Genomic DNA, 22,818 nt, shown 5'->3' with positions numbered 1-22,818 from the left:
CGGGGATAATCCCAGTGTGTCTGGGAAGCGGCAGAGAAAGTGACTCTCCAAGTTTGGGTGAAGTAACCCTGGACATGTTGTCCCCACCTTTGTACATTTTAATTTGTTGCACCTAAGTGCTGTAAGTTCGTGCCAACAGATAAATACTTTACTTCCATTCACAACCTGTCTGTGTGTCATTACTTACTCAGAAATAGTTGCTTGTTATTTCCTCACGCCTGTATCTCCCATCACTTGGTGTTGTGACTCCAGCAGGTTGTATGTCAGGCACGGCATTGTCGTCGTCATGGTCCTCGTAGTCTGACAACTCCACCTCTGTACCCTTTCTCACAGCCAAGTTGTGCAACATGGCACAGGCAGCTATGATTTTGCAGCATGTTGTGGGGGTATACTGCCTTGCGCCTCCACTCTTGTGAAGGCATCTAAATCTGCTCTTCCAGATGCCAAATGTCCGTTCTACCACATTCCTTGTACTTTTATGTGCCCGGTTATACCTCCTTTGGCTGGGTGTGGAGGGGTTGAGGTAGGGAGTGAGAATAAAAGAACGTAGGGCATATGCACTGTCTCCTAAAAGGGAAATGGGAATACATTACTCACATGCATACTTGTAAATCTCACTGCAATATGTGTGAATGCTGTCGCAGACTCTGTCTTACCTAGGAGGTATCCTTCGCCAAATTCCCCTGCTGACAGCCGTTCATAGATGCCGCTGTTCTGAAATATATAGGAGTCATGTGTACTTCCAGGGAATTTAGCTACAAGGTCTGTGATGACGTACTTTGCATCGCAAATCACCTGGACGTTGATGGTGTGGCTTGACTTCCTATTGCGGTAAATGTATTCTGTGGCAGCAGGGGGACAAATGGGGATGTGTGTCCCATCAATGCATCCGATGATATGGGGAAATCTTGCCATCTGGTAGAAGTCTGATTTCGTTTGTACCAGCTCAGCATGGGTGGATGGAAATGAAATGTAATGCTCCATCCTGTGCAACATGGCGTCAAGGAATTTGTGAAAAAACCTTGAGAGGCTGCTCTGGGTCACCCCTCCCGCCACAGCAACCACGCTCTGGTAGCTCCCTGACGCCAGCAGGTAGAGGCTGCACAGCACCTGTACATGTGCTGGTATTGCATGTGCCCTTGGGGTGGGGTGCTCCAACAGTGGTTTAAGGTCCCTGATGAGCTCCATGATGGTGTCTGGAGCCAACCTGTACCTTTGTAGTATCTCCTCCTCTTTCAGCATGAACAGGGTGACCCTCTGCCTGTAGACCTGCTCCTGTCTCAGCCATTCCCTCTCTCCTTCCTCCCGTAGCCGTAGACGTCTTGCTATTACATAGAATGCCGCCATTGTGCAAACTGAATTGCATTTTGGGTCCTTTTTTATAGGCTGCACCTGGTTACCACCTGATTTGAATCCATGGTAAATTCCGACTCTCAAATACCGATTTTGAGGCAAAATCGGTATTTCTGGGCCTCCCTACATCTCAATGTTCAATTTTACCTAATCTTATTTACCGATCGGTAACATTACCGATCTGTAACATTACCGATCTGTGACATTACCGATCGGTAACATTACCGATCGGTGACATTACCGATCGGTGACATTACCGATCGGTGACATTACCGATCGGTAACATTACCGCTAGGTAAAATTCCATTATCGGTATTTTACTGATCGGTAAATATACCGATCGGTAAATTTACCGATTCAGCCTATTTTTGGTCACCTACATATCGAACGCTCAATACCGATCGGAAACGGCCGAAAATCGGTATTTTAGGCCGATTCCGATCGGTAACGGCCTACCTACATCTGGCCCATAGTGAATTAGATATATATAATAACCTTCATCTAATCTTAGTGAAGTAATAGTTATCAAACATCTTTTAACACCGTGTGGTGTGCTTTAGTGTTGGGCAAATAGTTAACAAGTAGGGAGAAACAAAGTTATTTGATATGCGTGTGAAAACTAAATACCATTATAGAGGTTGAAGAGAGGTGTGCACATCACTGTAATGAAAAATTTCCTAGCTCACGTAACGGAAAGTTTCAATTCTATTAAGGACTAGGAGGCGAGGATTATGCAGTCCTTTCTTCTCTTTATTATAATAGCAGATTCAAAGAAAATAACACAAAACTTTCTGGAACAACAACTCCCATGAGCACATGGGGCACAGTGTCCATAGTAACCGCCAGCCAATGGAGGTGGTGTCCTTGGTATAACTGGCCGTGACGTCCCTTCCGCTTCCTCTTCTTCTCTGTGAGGAAAATCCCGGGAACGTTCATCAATCCGTCTGGTCTTGTCCTAAATCAACACAAGACAACCGTTATCTTGTTCCTCTTCCGTGGAAGAAAGCATATAAAGGCAGTCTACCGCACCTCCAAGAATTCACCCCCATTGAAACCATGTCAAAGAGAACACAACCCATTTGAACATACAATAACTGTATTCCAACGTAGGCCAGACAGCATCATAACACATTAAAGTAAACGTTAAGTCATTACTTACCGAAATACGAGGATTACGGGTGGGTCGAGACCAGCAAGTCTCGGGAGGGATAATCCTCGCCTCCTAGTCCTTAAAAGAATTGAAACTTTCCGTTACGTGAGCTAGGAAATTTTTCATTCTATGTCAGGACGGAGGCGAGGATTATGCAGGTTTAAAGCCTATCCACCACCAGTTCTGCCGCGCCATAGATGGGCTTAAAGTAAACTACTTGAATGTGGACTCAGAGGACTAGTCCGCCGCAGCCATAAATCCTCCAGCCGACCGCCCACCTGCACGGCCTTAGAGGCCATTGCTCCTCTTGCGGAGTGAGCACCGAACCTGGTGACATCCACCCCCACCTCCGTCATGATCCAACGGATCCACCGGGCGATGGATGGAGCCGGGACGGCTCTAAAGGTTTCTGCAAAGCAAGAAGGATCTGACGCTCTCCAGGTGGGCGATATTCCGCCGTCATATCCACAGACGCCTTGAGGCATCGCAGCACACACAGCATGGGTTGGTCTTGAAAAGAAGGGTATGATACCGACCTGATACCGGTCTTGGTCCTCCTAGCGACCGTTAAAGTGACTCCATCTGGGGTGAGCATAGGTGCCGTAATAACCAGTGCCCTCACGTCCGAGATGCGTGTGCACGAAACCAGACACAGCAGGATCGCTAGTTTGATCGACAACTCTTTCCTGGTAAGGTATTGATTATCCCGCCAGGAGCCAAGGAACCGTAGTACAGAGGGTCTGGACCCCTCCTCAGTTTACATACCCAAGGGTGTTCCCCCGCCGGTTTACCGTCAATGTGGGCATGTCCCGCCGACATGGCGGACCTGAAAGAATTAATAGTCCGGTAGGCTAGTCCCGATTAGGCCAATACGGCCAGAAAATCAGGAAGTGGCTAACGCCTGCCCCCACAGTCTCGGCGCGTCTTCCCAGACACCAACTTTGCCGCCGTTGCCAAGCCTAGCGTTACCTCTTGACAGTTCCCGGAGCCCAGGCTCTATAGATGAGGTCCACAGCCTACGCCAAAAGGCGTCCGTCTTGCCAACGGCCCCTGAAAATCCACCAAGCCAGGAGGTGCCAGATCACCTGAAGCACCAGTGGGTGAGGCTCTTCCAGAAGGGCCCGATAGCAATAAAGGGAACAGTGCATTCAAATCGGGCAGTCTCGAGACAGTTCCAATAGAGGAAACGAAGCCTGGGCCCGCCAGAAAAAGGTCACTAGGATCAGGGACGCTTGTTATCGGCGAACTTGAGCCGCCACTCATGAAATCATGAGAAAAAATGGAAACGCATAAGCCTGTTCCAGTGTCCAGCCCTGCAAGAACGCATGAACCGCTGTTGCCTCCGGGTCCGGCCTCCAATTCGCGAACCTCGGGAGTTGACGATTGAGGCGGGACGCGAAAAGTCCACCGAGCACGGCCCCCGCCAGTCCATCAAGACCTGGAAGACCGCCTGGTGCAGTCGCCAGTTGCTGAAGTCGCGGAAGTTCTTGGGGAACAACTGACCTTTGCCGCCACCGCCGAGAGTCAGACGTGGGCTGACACAGCATCCGAGAGCCAGACGTGGGCTGACACAGCATTAGGGAACACCGCCGCCACCGCCAAGAGTCCAAAGGCACCGGACTCCGCGCCGCCGCTCCGGGAGACCACAAATCCCGGCAGGCCTCGCGGCGGCGCGTGCTGAGTGACGCGGCTCGCGCCCAGAGAGCGCCAACGGAGCGATAAAGCTCGGGAACCCCGGCAGAGCGGGGGGAACAACTGACCTTTGCCGCCACCGCCGAGAGTCAGACGTGGGCTGACACAGCATCCGAGAGCCAGACGTGGGCTGACACAGCATTAGGGAACACCGCCGCCACCGCCAAGAGTCCAAAGGCACCGGACTCCGCGCCGCCGCTCCGGGAGACCACAAATCCCGGCAGGCCTCGCGGCGGCGCGTGCTGAGTGACGCGGCTCGCGCCCAGAGAGCGCCAACGGAGCGATAAAGCTCGGGAACCCCGGCAGAGCGGGGGGAACAACTGACCTTTGCCGCCACCGCCGAGAGTCAGACGTGGGCTGACACAGCATCCGAGAGCCAGACGTGGGCTGACACAGCATTAGGGAACACCGCCGCCACCGCCAAGAGTCCAAAGGCACCGGACTCCGCGCCGCCGCTCCGGGAGACCACAAATCCTGGCAGGCCTCGCGGCGGTGCATGCTGAGTGATGCGGCTCGCGCCCAGAGAGCGCCAACGGAGCGATAAAGCTCGGGAACCCCGGCAGAGCGGGGGGAACAACTGACCTTTGCCGCCACCGCCGAGAGTCAGACGTGGGCTGACACAGCATCCGAGAGCCAGACGTGGGCTGACACAGCATTAGGGAACACCGCCGCCACCGCCAATAGTCCAAAGGCACCGGACTCCGCGCCGCCGCTCCGGGAGACCACAAATCCCGGCAGGCCTCGCGGCGGCGCGTGCTGAGTGACGCGGCTCGCGCCCAGAGAGCGCCAACGGAGCGATAAAGCTCGGGAACCCCGGCAGAGCGGGGGGAACAACTGACCTTTGCCGCCACCGCCGAGAGTCAGACGTGGGCTGACACAGCATCCGAGAGCCAGACGTAGGCTGACACAGCATTAGGGAACACCGCCGCCACCGCCAAGAGTCCAAAGGCACCGGACTCTGCGCCGCCGCTCCGGGAGACCACAAATCCCGGCAGGCCTCGCGGCGGCGCGTGCTGAGTGACGCGGCTCGCGCCCAGAGAGCGCCAACGGAGCGATAAAGCTCGGGAACCACCGCGTCGCGGGACGCGAGCGGGACGCCCGGGGCTAGGCCCGGGCAAAGGGCGGGCCCTCTACGGCCCTCATCGGCACAAGTCGGCCAGGCTAGGCCACCCCCCTATTAATACCCTTTTGTGCAACAGGGCACCACATTCATAATTGTCTACAGCAAGTAGTGGTGCACCAGACGCTGGTTGACCGCCTCCTGAGCCCTAGCTATTCAGACGGGGGTCGGAAAGCAGGCTATATAGCTTCTATCGAATCGCCCAGGAGCCAGGGATAAGGAGGGGGCCCACGTGGAAACTCCAATAACAGTCAATCATACTAACGATTTTGTAAAGGAGTCAGCTGGATATCTGCACAAGTTTGAAGTAAGACTTTTTGTTTTAATCTTGGGAGTGATACTTGTTAATTAATTGAGCAGTGGGTATAAGACTTTCACATATCTTTGCAAAATTATGCGTAAAAAAAAACATCACATGGCATCCGAAACACCAAAGAACACCATGGAGAACTATCTTGTTCAAGTGGTTAGCAAAATAAACAGCAAACGCAGACAATCGCTAGGTCTGTCCCAATCACCTATTCTTCATCCAATGAGCCCACCCACCACCTCACAAATCAATGAGTCCTTGTTAATAGATTTGAACAACGATCACCACGCACCAGTTTCCCCAGAAACTGTCAATATTGATGTGAGCACATTGAATGTGGGGGATACTGATCAACACGTGGTTAATGACTCAGATGCACAGGTTGTCATTGAGGTTGAAGGAAATAATGATAAAGAAGACGTGGAGGATGACCCACCGGCTAAACAGACCTCAAGGGCGGTTAGAGCCTGTCGCAGACTGCAATGCAAACGTGGGGGGGCACGCTCTGGAAAAAATAAGGCCATATCATCACCACTAAAGGAAAAAAATACATGCAAGAACAACGAGGAAAATAATCTGAGGGACACATTGGACGAGGATTTAATGTCAAAAATAGCGGAGCTGTTGGAAATAAAAATACAGACAATTATAAAGCCACTTATTAGTAAGATTGACAAACATTCTGCAGAGATAAAGAAACTTGGAAGCACACAAAATGTCTTAGCAGATGAAATAGGCAATGCCCTTAGTAATGTCAATAAAGGCAGTGATCTCCCAGAGAAAGATAATGAATCCAAGGTAACACTAGATGCTATCCCTCCAGTAGTAACTCCTGCAGAATGCCCACAAATTTCTGGCCAAAATACTATCAACTTGCCACTAGAAGCCCCAACTGTCCGACCAATTGATTCAACACATGCTATAGTGCACTCTTGTTTTGAAGAAAATCAAACACAATTTGTCGTTGAAGCAGCACCGTTAGTGCTAGTGCTAGCCAATACACCAACCCTATTACCGGACCAAACTGAGTCAGCCTCATCACTAAAAAGCAAGGCACTACACTGGCTCTCAAATAATATGCGGATAGCACAGGGGGGTGAACAGCGGTTGGCTGATGAAATTAAAACAGCAAGGAGGGTTGGTTGGATAGGAAATAAGCAAAAAAAATGGAAGGGCGACTGTGTGATATTAAACTTTTCGTCTGCAGCTGCTCTTCCGGATATTTTATCAAATATCCTTCCACCACAAAAGAGAAGTAGCTCTATAATCCCTCTCACATTAGAATTTTTCTATAATGAATCACAAAAGGCCAACATTCAAAAACCCCGGAAGCCAGTTTGGTCAACGAGAATGCATGGTTGGGGAGGGGGACCATCAGTTTTTGACACGAATTTCGCTCCCCAAAATAGGGTAGGTCCATGGCTACCAAATCAACACAATATTTTTCAAAACACTACCTCAGGGCAAAATTGGAATCAAATGGGCAGACGAGGGCCTGGTATAATAACCAACAATTGTGGGCCTACAGGAAATGCTAAATATAATGGAGGATGGCCAGGTATGCAGCAGAATGTATTATATCCTAACACCCCAGTACCTATAGGTAATGCTGACTTTAGTGGAGGATGGCTGAGCTCTCATCAGAACCCACCCTTCCCCATTACTCCTGCACCGAGATGGAATGCCCCCACAAATGGTTGGGGCTTCGGAGCCCCATCTTACAACTGGGGAGTCAGCACTTCAAATAGGTTTGAAGCCTTAGCCGGCTTAGCTGACTGCGACTGACTTGAGGGAGGGGCCCCGACAACGCCATGCAGTATAAACTACATACATCCTAGGTTGTATCCTACAGTCGAATCAAATCAGATTGCACCTACTGAAATCTTGCAACAGCTATTACACCCAGCTGAAACAATAGTACAACAACTGCATCTAGAGACATCTAGGGTAACCGCACCATGTCAGGTAGTAGAAACTCGAGGGGTTTTAGGAAGTATGAAAATCATCTGCTGGAACATAGCGGGTCTGAAAAAAAACCTCTCAGACCCGTCTTGGCACGATTACCTGACGAGTGGGGATCTAATCATGTTTCAGGAGACATGGGGGCTCGAAAACTACTTTAAGGTGGACTATAGATCCTTTTTCATACCCGCAGTAAACACAAATGGAGGGAGACCCTCTGGTGGATTAACAATCTGGGTGAAAATTACAGGAGGCCTGTCCTTTGAGCAAATTGATATAAATAATCCTGACATTCTATTACTCAAGTTAAAAAACACTAAGGGTTGTAGCACTTACGTGATCAATATTTATAATAGACCACATCGATCATGTAAAGATTCAATAGTTGTAACCCACTTGAATAGTCTTTTGGCGGGATTTGATAAAAATGCACAAATAATTATAGGTGGTGATTTTAACAGAGGCTTCGAACCTATAAGAGGTCTAGAAGACATCTATAAGGATGAGGACAGCGCCAACAATATCCCCCTAGTAGATACAAATTATAAAGCACCTTGCTCAGTGAGCGCCTTACAATTATTGAACTTGACATTAGAATCAGGCTTACGTGCATGTAATGGGCGGTTGCCATCAGACTGTCCTAGTAGACCAACGTTTACCAGAGGGGCACACTCCAGCCACTTAGATTATTTACTAGTCTCCCTGAACCTGTGGGCCATGATCATCGATCTAATAGTGGATGATCGCATGGAAAGCGACCATTATCCTCTGATCTTATCTGTTCAAACCCAGATCTTCAAAACCCTCGACAAAAGTGCTAATAGCACTATGTCCTTGCCACAAGATCCTCTAGTAGCAAATAACCGTAGATCCCTGAAATGGCCAGTAGTACTAGGCAACTCCAAAATCATTAGTCAAATCTACAATGTATTTGTGAGTCATATGTCTTCACTCTTAGATAACAGCACTGATATCCAAAATCTTAGTTTGATAGAATCCCATGAACATTTAACTAACCGACTTGGCGGGATCCTGACCAGGGCAATAAAAAGACCACATAATGCCCAAAAAAATAAACAAACCGGGATTACCTGGTATAACCAGGATTGCCGGAAAGCCAAGACAGATTTAATTATAGCGGTCAGGGGGGGTTCAATGGATATTGTGAGAATCAGGAGAGTACAGTATAAAAGAATTTTATCAAAGGCCAAGAAAGAGTGGGACGAAAGGGTTTGGTCTGATCTATTGGACGCATGTAAGTGCAAAGATCAGACCACTTTTTGGAGCCTCATTGCTAGAGGCACCAGGGGGACGACAGAATGTAAAGACAAATTTCTAGAGGAAAAGACATGGGTCGAGCACTTTACTATGTTATATTCCTGTACAAGTTCAGGTGAGAGTGGAGGCTGGGATAGTCTACAGGCCCCTTTGGCAGCATATGATGCACCTCTTGTTTTTTCTCTAACAGAAACTATCTCCGCAATCAAGGCAGTCAAGTCAGGGAAAGCACCAGGCCCTGACAGAATACCAGGTGACCTTTGGAAACATGAAAATTACATCTGGGCTCCTTACATCAACTTATTATCTAATGAAATTGCTCAAGGAGCTCCTATTCCGGAAACCTGGAAGGGGGCAGAGATTGTGGCTCTGTTCAAGAAGGGTGATAGGTCAAATCCTTCGCATTACCGACCTATCAGCCTTATTGACGTGTTACAAAAATTTTTTGCACGGCAGGTTCTTGGTCGGCTCACCTCTTGGATTGAAGAGCACTCTATTTACACAAAATATCAGGCTGGTTTTAGATGTAAGATAAGCACTGTAGACCAGGTTTTTAGATTTTTATGTTTAGTCTGGAAATACACCATTATAAGGAGTTCCCATATATACGTGGCCTTTGTTGATTTAAAGGCAGCTTTTGATATGATTCCCAGGGCAGCCCTATGGAAGACATTAAACAAAATGGGCGTCCCTGGTAATATCCTTCAAATCTTAACTAGACTCCATGAGAACAATTATGCACGTGTTAGATGGGGACCGAATGGAGAAGTCACTGAGAAAATAAAAATAGCAAAAGGGGTAAGGCAAGGGTGTGTAATGGCACCTACCTTATTTTCTCTGTACGTCAATGACATCCCTGATACTCTTTTGGGCTGCGAGCATGACTCTCCCAAATTGAGTGGGCAAGCCGTTCCGGCATTATTATTTGCAGACGACACAATTTTAATTTCTCAGACACCTAGGGGGCTCCAAAACCTTTTAAACACATTTAGTTTGTATTGTCATGACAAGGAATTAGAAATTAACTCCTCAAAAACAAAAGTTATGACAATCAACCCCCATAAAGGTTTTAATAAGGTTTTTAAAATAAACAATGAACCTATTGAAGAAGTTTCTAATTTTAAATACCTGGGTATTATTTTAGACAGTGATGCAACATGGAAGACACAATTGGAGAACTCAAAACTAAGGCTAACCCAAAATCAGGTACCAATCTTAAAGAAGCACAAGAACAGCCATTTCAAAGCGGTCTCACCAGCCATTGAATTATTTAAATATAAAGTGCAATCTTCCTCACTTTATGGTGCGGACCTTTGGGCCTATGCTTTAAAGGATACCTTCCGAGTGAGGGAAAATTCCTTTATCAGGCAACTGCTAGGGATACCTGGGTCAACACCACTGACACCCGTATTATGGGACCTTAATTTCAGGCGTACTGATGACTATGCTTCTCTTCGCCCGCTACTCTACTGGGTCCGCTTATGGTCCACTGAAGAGCTGGCTGATTATAGAGAAGCATTGCAAGAAATATTGGCTATAAAGAATACTACGTACTTGCCATGGCTAGAATATGTTAAAAAATGGCTTGAAAAATTAGGTCTAAGTGACTTTTGGTTTGACCCTGATTCTCTTACAAGCAGTTCAAAAAACATCCTGAAGCAAAGGTACTGGGACTATATTAGAGACTCAGTGCTTGCAAATCCCAGAACAGGCACTCTGACTTCGAAATTCTTTGAAATCAAAATGAATATGCAATTAGAGCCCCTCATGGATGAAATTCACCCTCCACTGGCTAAAAGCCTATATTTAAAGTTCCGGTATAGCATTTTGCTATTAAAGGATAGAACATCTAGCTGGAACCGTAATAAGGGGTTGACCGGGGTTGTTGGCTCTAATATATGCGAGTTCTGTGAAATGGGGATGAAAGAAGATGAGTCTCATGTCTTATTTATATGCCCAGCATACCTTAAAGCAAGGAAAAAATGGCTTAAGCCAATTTGTAATACGCTAGGCCTTAGACAAATTAAGGTTGGACTTAGAATATTCAAAGGAGATACTGCACAACCGATTGTGTTCAGCCTAAGTCGTTTTCTCCTGTGTGTCGCCTTGATCAGGAGAAAGAAAAATCAGAAAATCTGAATGTAATGGGCTATTTCAACATGTTATTGACTGTTTATTAGCTATAGTGCTGCCTGTTTTATTGTTATGGTGTATACTACTTTTTTAAACAAAACAGAAATTTAATTTATTATTTTACTATTGTGTATATTTATTTAGTGTTCTTCATAGAAGGGGGATCGACCAGGATCTAGCTAATCCCAGTTTAGATGATTTCTGCGTACTTTGCACAAATAAGATGTGATGATATTTTTACCCACTGCTGTTATTTTCTATGTACTATAATGATGTGTTATGATTTTTTCTTTATGTATTGTATCTTACAAGGTTTTTTAAACCGAATAAAGATTGAAATGGAAGTTCTTGGAATGCCAATCCGCAAACGAATGCTGTGTGCCCGGAAGATACTCCGCCGACACCAAAATCCGCCTCTTCAGACAATAGTGCCAGAAGTCCTTCGCCAGGTCTGCGAAGGCCCGATACCGAGGCTCGCCCAGGCGATTGATATACTGACCCGCTGACACATTGTCTATGCGCAGCAAGAAGCAGCACGACACCTGTTTCTAAGTCAGAGACTTCCTTGCGAAGGAACCCGCTAGGGGTTCCAAGCAAGTGATGTGAAGCTGGAGGAGTTCCAGGCAATTGCTGTGGAGCTGGCGTTCCTCCTCCGACCAGCGGCCCCCTATCGTTATATCGCCGCAGCGAAAAGCACTCACAGTCCCTGTGAACTGCCAGTGAGCCATATATCTCGCTACTGAAATGAGCATGGAAGGAGGCCCACGATTCTAGTTAGCTGTCGAAGGGAGGTCTGTCTTTCAGCAGGACTTGGGAGAGCTCCTGCGAATCTTGTGTACCTATGTTGAGGGAGGCTGAGGGAGGCCGACTCCGAGTCTATGAGGGACCTCAGAAAGAGGTCTGTCTCATCGTAAGTAGGACAGACTTCTGGGAAGTCACTACCAACCCCAGCTCCTGGGCAGAGAAATAGTCAAGTTGCAGCGCAACCGGTCCTGCGATTGAACGAGAAGTAGTATATTGGCGAAATATATGATCAATTGTACGCCCCTCTCGCGTAGTGTCCACACCGCTCGTCGCAGGAGCTTTGTAAAGCACTATGGGGCCGAAGGGGAGTGCGATAAACTCGATAAACTCGATAACTCGATAAATAACTAGGTAGTCATCTTTCAGGTCCAGATGTATCATCCAATCCCCCCCTTGGGGAAGATACCGCTCAGGAGATGAATCCCCTCCATTTGAAATGGCGGTAGACCAGCCATTTGTCGAAGTGCAGCAGGTTTATGACTGAGCGAAACCCTTTGTCCTCCTTCCGGACCAAAGGTGTAGTTTAAGAACCTCGACGGGTGAGGATGCGCCCTGCGAATCGCACCCTTCCTGAGGAGTTCTGCCCCTTCGTCGTCGAGCAGAACCCTGTCCTCGGAGGAAAACTAGAGGGCGAGTGCTTGCACTCTGACGGGAACCCTGTCCTCGGAGGAAAACTAGAGGGCGAGTGCTTGCACTCTGACGGGGTGAACCGTAGAACTCTGTCCGGAAACCCCGGACTGTTTGGAGAACCCACGGGTGTGAAGTGATTTTGCACCAGTTGTGGAGACGGTCCCGTAGCCTCCCCCCCCAGGACGGACGGGGAAAAAAGGGGTACCTCCTGGTGCGTTGGCTCCGCCACGGAAGCCCCTTCCGCGCCCCTCTGCCGGCGCCTCTACTGGGGTAGAAATTTGCCTGTCTGCCGTCGTTCCAGCCGTTGCCGGTATTTGTTAGTATTAGGGCCTCTACTGGTATTTGTTAGTATTAGGGCCTCTACCGGCCCCAGCAGAAACCCGTCCGGGAATATCTTTATGATTGACGTCTGTGCTCTGTCCAGAGCGGAGAAAGTAGTGACAAATTTGTTTAACTCCATTATAAAGGGTTCGCCAAACAACTTGCCTTGCGCAATAGGCCCTGCGTCTGAAGAGGCCAGGTCCCCAAGCCTGGGATATTTTTTAATGAGGAGAGACCCCCTCATCTCTGCCGCCAATGCACAGTTCGTAGTACCCAAGAAGCACAGGGCGAGCTGTGCCCAACCTGCCACGACCTCCGTGGACATCGCCGTCCCCGACTCCCTGGCCCTCCCGGCCAACTGGATGATCTGAGTCACGGGGCCCACCGCGTCCTGGAGCTATCCTGACAGTTGCGCCATGAACGATCTATGCCCTTCTTAGGATCCGTCATGAACTCCGCAAAGAACGCGCAGAACATTTCGTCAAACTTTCCGTCAATATCTGAGGTGACATCCAACCTGCCCTACAATTTCGGGCGAGGGCATGCACCCCGCATGCGCGTCCCAACCTCCTGGTCCAGGGGTTGGCGAACTTTGCCCGCGACATACGTCACCAGATTAGGATCCCGGATCCATTCCGACAATCGAGGGTGGTAAAACTCGTCACCCTCCTCGGCCCCCAAAGGCTGATCGGAAAAAACTCCTCCTCATCCTCCGAGGAGTCCTCATCCATAACACCCAATCCCTCCAAGGGGAAACCATACTCCTGGTCCGTTTCCGGGGCGACCTCGTCGCCATCTTCTCCGGGGAAGAACACCTCCCGGCAGGGTACATGTTAACGTCCGCGCACTCATGCTGAAGGAGTCCCTCAAGCGGCCAACTCCCCCAGAACCCCGCGTGACGTTTAGCAGATTTCTGGCTCCCACCCTGCGCGCCTCTAGGTCCGCGATTGACGGGCACTGCGGTACCAGACACCCCGGGGAACAATGGGCAAGAGCGTCCACTCCTTCCCGCCAGGGCGCCAGCACCGTGGCAGAGCCTGTGAAAAGACGCGCGACCCACCGCCGGCGGCCAGGGTTGGAAGATGCATAAATTTACCGCCTCCTAAAAGGGGGGTTTTGCCTGCACTGAGGTTGTATACTGTGAGGGTGTGAGCACCAAACACCCTTATCCTAAAATACAATAGGGCAGCCCCCTCCCCGATGCTCTCGCAGCCTATCTGCTAAAAATGCAGGTGCAGTACCTGTTTCCGCCACCAGATGGCGGTGCGCCGCAACACGCAGTTAAGGATCACCGCAGAGGGTGTCAGGCGAGGGTTGGTGAGGCGAAAGGTATAACGCCTCAGCCTCAGCGCGCCGCAAGGTGAGAAGAAGACCGCGAGCGCAGCGTCTCCTCACACCACGGCGCCCCACAGAGCCGGGAAAAACGCGAGGGCGCGCCTCACACGGTCCGCGATGGAAGCGGCAGTAACGGCGCAAGCAGCGCCTGGCGCGCGTCACTCTGCCGACCCAACAGCGCTAGTAAGCGCACTTCAAAAAAACATAGCAGTAATGCCTAGCTAGTAAGTGCACTTCAAGAAACATAATAGTAATGCCTAGGCACAAATCGCTTAACGAATCTCTAACAATAAAAACACCACAGAAGTCAGAAAGATATGAAAGTGACTTATCTGACGAGCAGAGAAGAAAGAGGAAGCGGAAGGGACGTCACGGCCAGTTATACCAAGGACACCATCTCCATTGGCTGGCGGTTACTATGGACACTGTGCCCCATGTGCTCATGGGAGTTGTTGTTCCAGAAAGTTTTGTGTTATTTTCTTTGAATCTGCTATTATAATAAAGAGAAGAAAGGACTGCATAATCCTCGCCTCCGTCCTGACATAGAATTAACGTGCTTGAAGATATGACTCATTGAACGTTGGTTGATATTTAAGATGACGCACAATTAGAATAAAAAGGTGTGCATGTCACCAGAATATTTTTTAAAAGAATGCCAAACATGAGAGTACATCAAGTACAGCAATGAGATACCGGAGGTGTGCGTGTCACCTTTGCAACACGCTCCAATGCAGAGGAAATAAATGTGAGCTGAGTTAGCGCTGCACGTGCAAATGAGATATCTGAGGTGTGCGTGTCACCGTTGCAACATGCTCCAATGCAGAGTAGATGAATGTGAGGCAAATAGCGCTGTGCATGTAGCGTTGTGCGTGTTACCCTGGGCACATCGCGCAAGAACTTATTGTCCACAACTTCTTGGTAAGCAAGAAAGGCCACTTTATTAAGACAGGTGTAGGCAAAACATTTCTCAACATATTTCGATTATTTATTTATTAATACTCAAATCCTTCAGCTCACTGAGCAACCCTGATAAGAAGTCAACCCCCCACCAAATAAAACCTAACAAACCCAGGCAACTGAATCCTGTACTATCCCCTCCTGTCCTTTACCTGCCCTTTGAGGATGGACCAACCCGCTCCAGGCTGCCCACCCCCCACTAAAAACCGCCTACAAAAGAAAAGAGTACAACCTGTCTTAGCGTGGCAAACCTAACAACAAAATTATCTAAAGCACAATCGCAAGAAAAAAGGCCTAAAAGACAAAAAAGAGGGGAGGGTGGGTGGGGCAAAACAAACTCCGCTGTCCGCCTCCCGCCGAAAAGCCCTCTCTAAACCCTGCCCTGGCCCTATATATAGACTCTCTCCCTAATTAACCTCACCTGTGGCCAATCCGTCCGCGCGAACCTTCCCAGGGAGAGACCGGCTCGCGCACGGCTCTCCCTGGGTCCCCCCTCGCGCAAGAACTTATTGTCCACAACTTCTTGGTAAGCAAGAAAGGCCACTTTATTAAGACAGGTGTAGGCAAAACATTTCTCAACATATTTCGATTATTTATTTATTAATACTCAAATCCTTCAGCTCACTGAGCAACCCTGATAAGAAGTCAACCCCCCACCAAATAAAACCTAACAAACCCAGGCAACTGAATCCTGTACTATCCCCTCCTGTCCTTTACCTGCCCTTTGAGGATGGACCAACCCGCTCCAGGCTGCCCACCCCCCACTAAAAACCGCCACCCAGGAAAACCTTTAGAGTTTTCCTGCCCCACCAAAACAGTAAATTAAACAAAGCCCGGGAACACCACAAACTGCACATCCAGAACTTTTGCGATCAAATCCCGCAATTCCAAAAGAGAGAAGGGCTGACCCAGCTGAGAAAGGTGAACCCCATCCTCATGAAACAAGTGACGCTCAGAAACCTGTAAGTGAGGATGAGCCAAAATGAAAACATCATGCCATTACAAAACAGTTGCATAGAGTTGTTCAGTGTCCCCGCTCTGCCCATAGCTGTGCAATGTAGAGCTCCATTCCAGCGGAGACGTGTCACAAATGTCGTCCAGATCACCACGGTGCTCTCCCAGGCGTCCGCGATGACGTCCGGAACCATCTGCAGCATTCTTAACAAAGACAGACCAGATAGAGAAAACTAAATCATTTTCACCCAGTTGAAGGTCTAGCAAGACTGGCGGACCCCCCCCCTACCCTCACAGAGCGGAGACAAAAATGAAACAATCCCCCCAAAACAGTCCCCAAGTACCATGCCAATACACGTCATGCGTGAACTGCTGAGACCAAGAGACCTCCCACCAATTATGGCATGCTGCAGGGATTGCGGCCCATTGCAAGAAGGAGTGACAAACAAACCAAACCCTCCGTATAACTGTGACCATCCTGCGCAAAAGGACCTAGGAGAAAAAACACATATCAACAAAAGAAGGTGCAGTACCGTCTGACAAATTTCTCACAGCATCTCGACCTCCATCTCCCAATTCTGTGTATCTGAGACTAATCCCCCCCCAAACGTGCAGCCTCAGGACCGCCCCAAGCCTAAAAGAAATGAGTGCTAAATGGTAAAGGAGTCAACCCCAAACCCAAAAGTACATTCCTGAAAACGGTCAACAACTGGGCAACAAAAATTGGGCTGGCATCCTCACAGCAAATTTAACTCCCGGCCTAAAACAGAGGAAATCCAGAACAACCTCCCATTCCTAAACCGGGCAACAAGAAACCAAACCACTCCTCCCCAGTAAAATCCGCGTATTCCACCCAACTGATCCATCTCAGACACTTAGCCAAAGGCGCAATCCATATCCCTCCACAAATACCTCCGTACTGGACATGCCCGACCCGGTACGCAAACCCAAGAGTTCGGAAGCCCCAAAACGCCCCAAAAATAACCACACAAAACAGAACCGAAACATAACGCACTCAAAATCATCAGAACAGCAAGAAGGCAACTAGGACAACATGTGCCGAAGGAAGGCAAAAGGACAGGCTGCCGCAGCTGCCCAGAACCAGCCTGTAGGCTACCCAAAACAGTCCAAAAACCTGTTCAACCTAAAACACCCCCCACCGGATCCCTCCCCCACCTGAGCTGCCCATAAAAAGAAATCCCAGCCATGTGACCAGGATAGTGGCGTGCGAAAAACCGGTGTCCACCAAGTGTAATGAGAGGTCCCCGGAATATGTCGCGCTTTGAAAACAATATGCAGCTGCAGGCACCGCAACGGAAAGCACACAACAGCTGCAGCACACACAAATCCCTTGCTCTTCGCCCAGGAACCAAGCCCACAAATGCCAAATTATCAACCTGGAAGAACCCAGTCCTGTACTGGAATTCCGCGCCTCAGATGTACAGGGCCACCAGCAAACGGAACAACTCTAAAAATGCAACACTGCGACCCTGACACTGCAGTGAACAGGCCAGCTTGCAGCGCATCAGCGCCCCACCCAGAAGATGCAAATGCCAACAAGGTCAAGTTCCAAGTCATTCCCAACAACCTGGGGACTCATGTTCGCGGAGTGCAAGTCATCTGACCCCGACCCTGCCGGGTCCCCTGTAACCAATCGTGAAACCCACCGCGAAGCCCCATAACAAGCGCACTGCTGCATCAAAGTCCAGAGAAATCCCGCAACCACAGTTCCAAGACCGTCACCTTGAAAGGAGTAGGAGCACTGTGGGACAAACCGAAAGAACTGGCCTCTGCCCCCTTGTCCCCCCCGCCCCCTTGAAATCCCCCAAAAAAACTGCCCCAGGAAGCAGTATGTGAAAGGGTGCCTGCCCCCACATTGGGAACACATGTTTATACCTACCATACTGTCAGGTGACACAGCAACAACAGCATTATATCAAATCCAGGATTTTTGTTTTGCCTGACAAGTGAGAAACCAGTGGCATACCAATACCTGAATAAGGCCATGTCATACGGTGGAGCGTATCCTCTTCCTTCTGGGCCTTGTGTCGATCAGAGTCCCCTGTCCGCACATGTGAAATGGCGGCATCGTCCCCTCGAGACTTATCGTTCACACCAGCGTGCCGCACAGGCAGCGGTTCAATAGCAACTTGCTCCCCAACATGCTCATCCCCAATCCCAACAAGTACACGTAACTGGGAGACTCTCCCCTTTTCAACCAATTTCCGTCGAAACACCACAGGGTCCCCCTGTCGCGGCTTAGCTGGATGAAGAGAAAACGATGAAACACGTGCGTTTGCGTGGTCCGCACTAGACTCCTGCAAAAAACGTGCCTTTGCGTGGTCCGCACGAGACTCCTGCAAAAACGTGCCTTTGCGTGGTCCGCACAAGACTCCTGCAAAAAACGTGCCGTTGCATGGTCCGCACAAGACTCCTGCAAAAGACTAAGTGAACCAGAATGCCCCAAAAAACTCCCCTCCGAGTCATGACTGTCACAAGTGGAACTTCCACATCTCGGAATGCACCCACCTCCAGATCATCATCATAAACCTCCAGAATCAGCTCATCTGCATGCCCAGCATAAACCCCTGCCACTGGGCCAGTTGCCATCATTCACCATCGTGAAAGTGCCATGAAAATTTTTGTCATGGCGCACTGCGCCTCACCCCCAGAAGGGAAATCCGCTCCAGATCCCCCTCCTGCGCCCTCCCCCCCCAGACTGAAACAAGGCCTGTATAGGGTAATTTGAAGTACATGGTCTCGTCCCCTTCGTCATGAACCATAGGTGTAGTAGCATCACCTGTCTGCCCATCCTGGACGGCGGTAGCGTCCCCTCCAGACTCAGCATGCCCATCAGCTTGCCGCACCGGCAGCGTCCCAAGAGCAACTTGCTCACCAACAGCCCCATCCCCAATCAATAGATCGAAAGCTCTGACGGGGAGACTCTCCCCATATTGCCACACCCACCACCAACCCCCCGTACCTGTAGGCAACTGCAGCAATGTCCGAAAAAATGCCATAAAATCATCATGGCGCACTGCGCCTCACACCCCAGAAGAGGAATCCGCTCCAGATCCCTCTACTGAGCCACCTCCCCAGGCTGAACCGCCTCATGCGCAGTCCGCAATGTCTTCACAAAGAAAAATGACAACGTCACTGCAGGCGGTAAAAAAGGCAGCCCCTACCACCCCTCCGTGCAAAAAACCCATCCACGACCCAGACAGACCGTGAAGCAGGGGCATTGGGGGGTGCGAAACAGCTAAGGAAAGCTGCTCACCACGACAGGGCTCGCTCCCCCCACCACTTTTATTTTATGTATTTACCTATGCATTTTTATATAGCGCGGACTCCACCCGAAGGTGTCAGAGCGCCCCACAAAAGGAACAGAAATTAAACACAATGAGAAACATTACAAAAGCAGACGTTACGTTTCCCAAGGCAACAGCGACACCCGTGATCAAACAAAATACATGAGGCAGCAAAAATTGTGAGCAACCAAAAATACAGGAGGCAGCAAAGGCAATAGTGACAACTGGGAGCAAACAGAACACATGAGGCAGTAAAAATCGTGAGCAGCCAAAAATACACGAGGCAGCAAAAAGTGCACAGGAGGAAAAAGTGACAAGTGCGCAGCCACAAGAGAAAACAAAGCATCATTTGAGGTACAACACTGCAAAAGGTGCTAGACACTCAGGCACAAGAACAAGCGCCATGCAGGCAAAGGTGGCACCCGTGCCAGCATCAAAGGCAAAAACATGTGAGAGGTAGCAAACCGCGTGCCACAAGGGCAAAGCGGTGTGTGCAAGCCACACAAGGGCACCAAACACAAGCACATGGAAAAAACGCCCCCACCCACACCCACCCAAAGAGCAGCCCACCCAAAGGACCGCCCCCCGCCACCACCAGCTGCCCCCCAGCTGGCCCCCGCCCCAGAGAGGGGCAGAAAAGACCCCTGGAGGAGCGCCCGGCGGCGCGGGGGCAGCACCAACCAACTTGCGCCCGACCCCCCCACTTACCGGCTCATGGGGCATGGCAGCAGCGCCGTCCGTCGAGTCGACGGTGTAGACAGGCAGGCAGAACCGCCGAAAGCCATGCCTCCAGCCGCCGTCCTGAAAGGACGCGCGCGTCCAACCAGTGCCACCAGAATCTCCGGCCACAAGGGGGGGCACCCCCGGAATGGATTATGCGAGCCCACCCCACCTCCGCAAAACAAACTCCGCTGTCCGCCTCCCGCCGAAAAGCCCTCTCTAAACCCTGCCCTGGCCCTATATATAGACTCTCTCCCTAATTAACCTCACCTGTGGCCAATCCGTCCGCGCGAACCTTCCCAGGGAGAGACCGGCTCGCGCACGGCTCTCCCTGGGTCCCCCCTTCCGATTACAGAATGAATATACTGTAGAAATGAAGAAGTGTGGAGTAGAAATTGGCCGCCACACGCAGGTTTACGCTCAGTTTTCTAGAGGAGAGTTGCCCACATTTTTAGAAATTACTGTTGAGTGTGTCATCGATGACGTATGGTCACGTATGTTATCACAATTACTCAGACTCTTGATGAGTGAAAATCGCAGGGCACACTGCAGTCACGCAAACTCACTGTCTCTTTGTAGGCTGTCTTCACTCTTCACAATGTTGAAGCTCTTCCGTCCACAGACCCTGATTAGGATACGTAGATCGCACACATCAATGCCAGGAGATCTCCTCACAGGATTGCAATGGACATGAAGATCCAGAGAGAGAGGCACAATCGTAAAGGCAGTTTCCAAGAAGATGTGACTGGAATAATCAAATCCCAAACATTAACATAAGGGGCTGCACCCGCTCGTCACCACACTGTAGAAACGAAGCTGGAGACTTCTGTGGTTTGTCAGAGTAACTTTAATATAGCGAGCCATTACACACGTCTAATACATCTCATAGCTCAGGTAAAACTGCCAGTAAATTCGATTAAACTGTAAACTCAAGAGCGTAGGGTGGTGAAGAGAAGGGGTGACCTATAGGAGAGGGAAAAGAGGAATACATCACAATACCTGTCCTCGAGGATGTTGTCGTGTGACAGGGATTGTCTCGTGCCAACTAGATAGGACAACGCATGACAACCTCTGTCGTTACAACAATATGTTACTGTTGACACCCTTGACAAAGATATTAGCCTGAATTTTTAGTACTGTGTATCAGATGTTTGCTCAGGCCTATGTGGGTAGGTTTACAAGGTAGAGCCTACTGGTGCATGAATCGTTAGGTGGGCCTCCATCTGTGGGAATATAGTTTGCATTTATGGAATATTTGACCTTTTCTTCTTGTGTGCTCTCTGAAGTTGCACAATACTTTATAGGATATTCTCAACTGCCATCTTGTATATATTTGGAATTTATATATAGTGTAAGTACTTTTCCTTTTTAAAAGAAAAAACACTGACACTCTAGTCAACAGAAGAACCTCCCTGAGTAAATCTTGCACTTCTTTGCTTCACTATCCTGAGTGTGCTTTGCTTCACTATCCTGAGTGTGAAATGCTAAAAGTGTCAATTGATTCCCATTTTAGAGGTCTGTGGTATGGGGGCCCTATAACACCAGAAGTGAAAGTCCCCAGTTGTTATATTTTGGCCATGGGACCCTCCGGCCCATATAATTCTCAATAACCATATTCAAAGCAGTTCTGGCATTTAAGACTTTGAAGTTTGCTTTTTTGAATCTCCCAAATAAAGTCTGTTCCTAATTTGATTCATAATCAATGGTAAGTGATTGGTCATTTATTTGCCGTTTGTTATTCAAGTAGGTTTTGTATTAAGTATGAGCTGCTTGGTGCCACGTGAGACATATCTGTGCCCGGTTCTCTGACCAGGCCTCGCCCTTGTGGACCCCACTATTATGCAGCTGAGGTTCCCAGCCTCCATCTACTGCTGCTTCTCTAACTGTGTCTTTTTCTCACTTTCCCTCTTGCTTTCATCTTCTTCTTGCATCTCTGCATGGTCCTGTATCACTTTTACTTTCTTACTCTCTTTTACACAGTTCTGCCTTTTTGCCTTTTTTGTTTGTGCACATTTTCCCACTGATTCTGCATGTTTGCATTGTGCTCTGTCATTCTTGCTTTTACACTCTCCTTTGCACCTCTCTGCCTTTTGTCACTGTTTTTCTTTGGCATCTTTTTCCACTGCTTTTGTGTTTTACATCATGCTATGTTACACTTTCTTCCACCCACTCTTTTGCATCCCTTTGCCTCTTACTACAATTTGTCTTTTGTTTCATTTTCCTCCTATTTTTGCAACAATTCTTCATTAGACATTTTGGAGAGGAATAGTGGATCGACTGCGCACAGATACACATACAACCCCTTGGGGGCACTGCCAGAACAATCAGCATGTCTACAAATAAAACCCTATTGAACACACCAAATCCAGGCGAGGTGATGGCTGCGTACTCACTCAGGGATTGGGGGCAGTAGAGGGGGACAATAGGGACCAGGACAACTGGAACGCAAGAACAAGGATATAGAGGTTCAGTGACTGAATATCGAGGGACATAATATAGAATGCCCAAAATATCGACTCCAAAATATCGAAGTACGGAATATAGAATGCATATCTACAAACAGGTAAGTACTAAAATATTAGAATACAAAATATAGATTGTCAAAATATAGTAAACTAAAATATCGAATTTTTTAAATGTATTAAAAATAATATAAAAGTAAATAAATATTAAAAAACAATAAAATAAAACACTTAAAATAATATGACAAAGCTTAAAATGTAAAACTATTCAATGTAATGTAAAATAAAGTAGAAATTTAGTTGTATAGCGAGAGGGTAAAAATGACTAT

General features: G+C 48.7%; 1 protein-coding gene across 2 annotated transcripts in view; it reads right to left on the bottom strand.

The window, feature by feature from the left end:
- Positions 1-2,098: 2,098 nt before the first annotated feature.
- Positions 2,099-22,818, bottom strand: part of LOC144821303 (uncharacterized) — a 321,172-nt gene continuing 300,452 nt past the window's right edge. For both annotated transcript variants that reach the window (XR_013608322.1, XR_013608323.1), the window contains one exon: positions 2,099-2,308. The gene's annotated coding sequence lies outside the window, so the exon portion shown is untranslated. The remainder of the gene's footprint in view (positions 2,309-22,818) is intronic.

Source organism: Lissotriton helveticus, chromosome 1_1 (genome assembly GCF_964261635.1).
Source record: "Lissotriton helveticus chromosome 1_1, aLisHel1.1, whole genome shotgun sequence".
In the NCBI taxonomy this organism is placed as follows: Eukaryota; Metazoa; Chordata; class Amphibia; order Caudata; family Salamandridae; genus Lissotriton; species Lissotriton helveticus.
The sequence above is the reverse complement of the archived record's forward strand: the minus strand, read 5'-3'. Positions and strand labels throughout refer to the sequence as shown.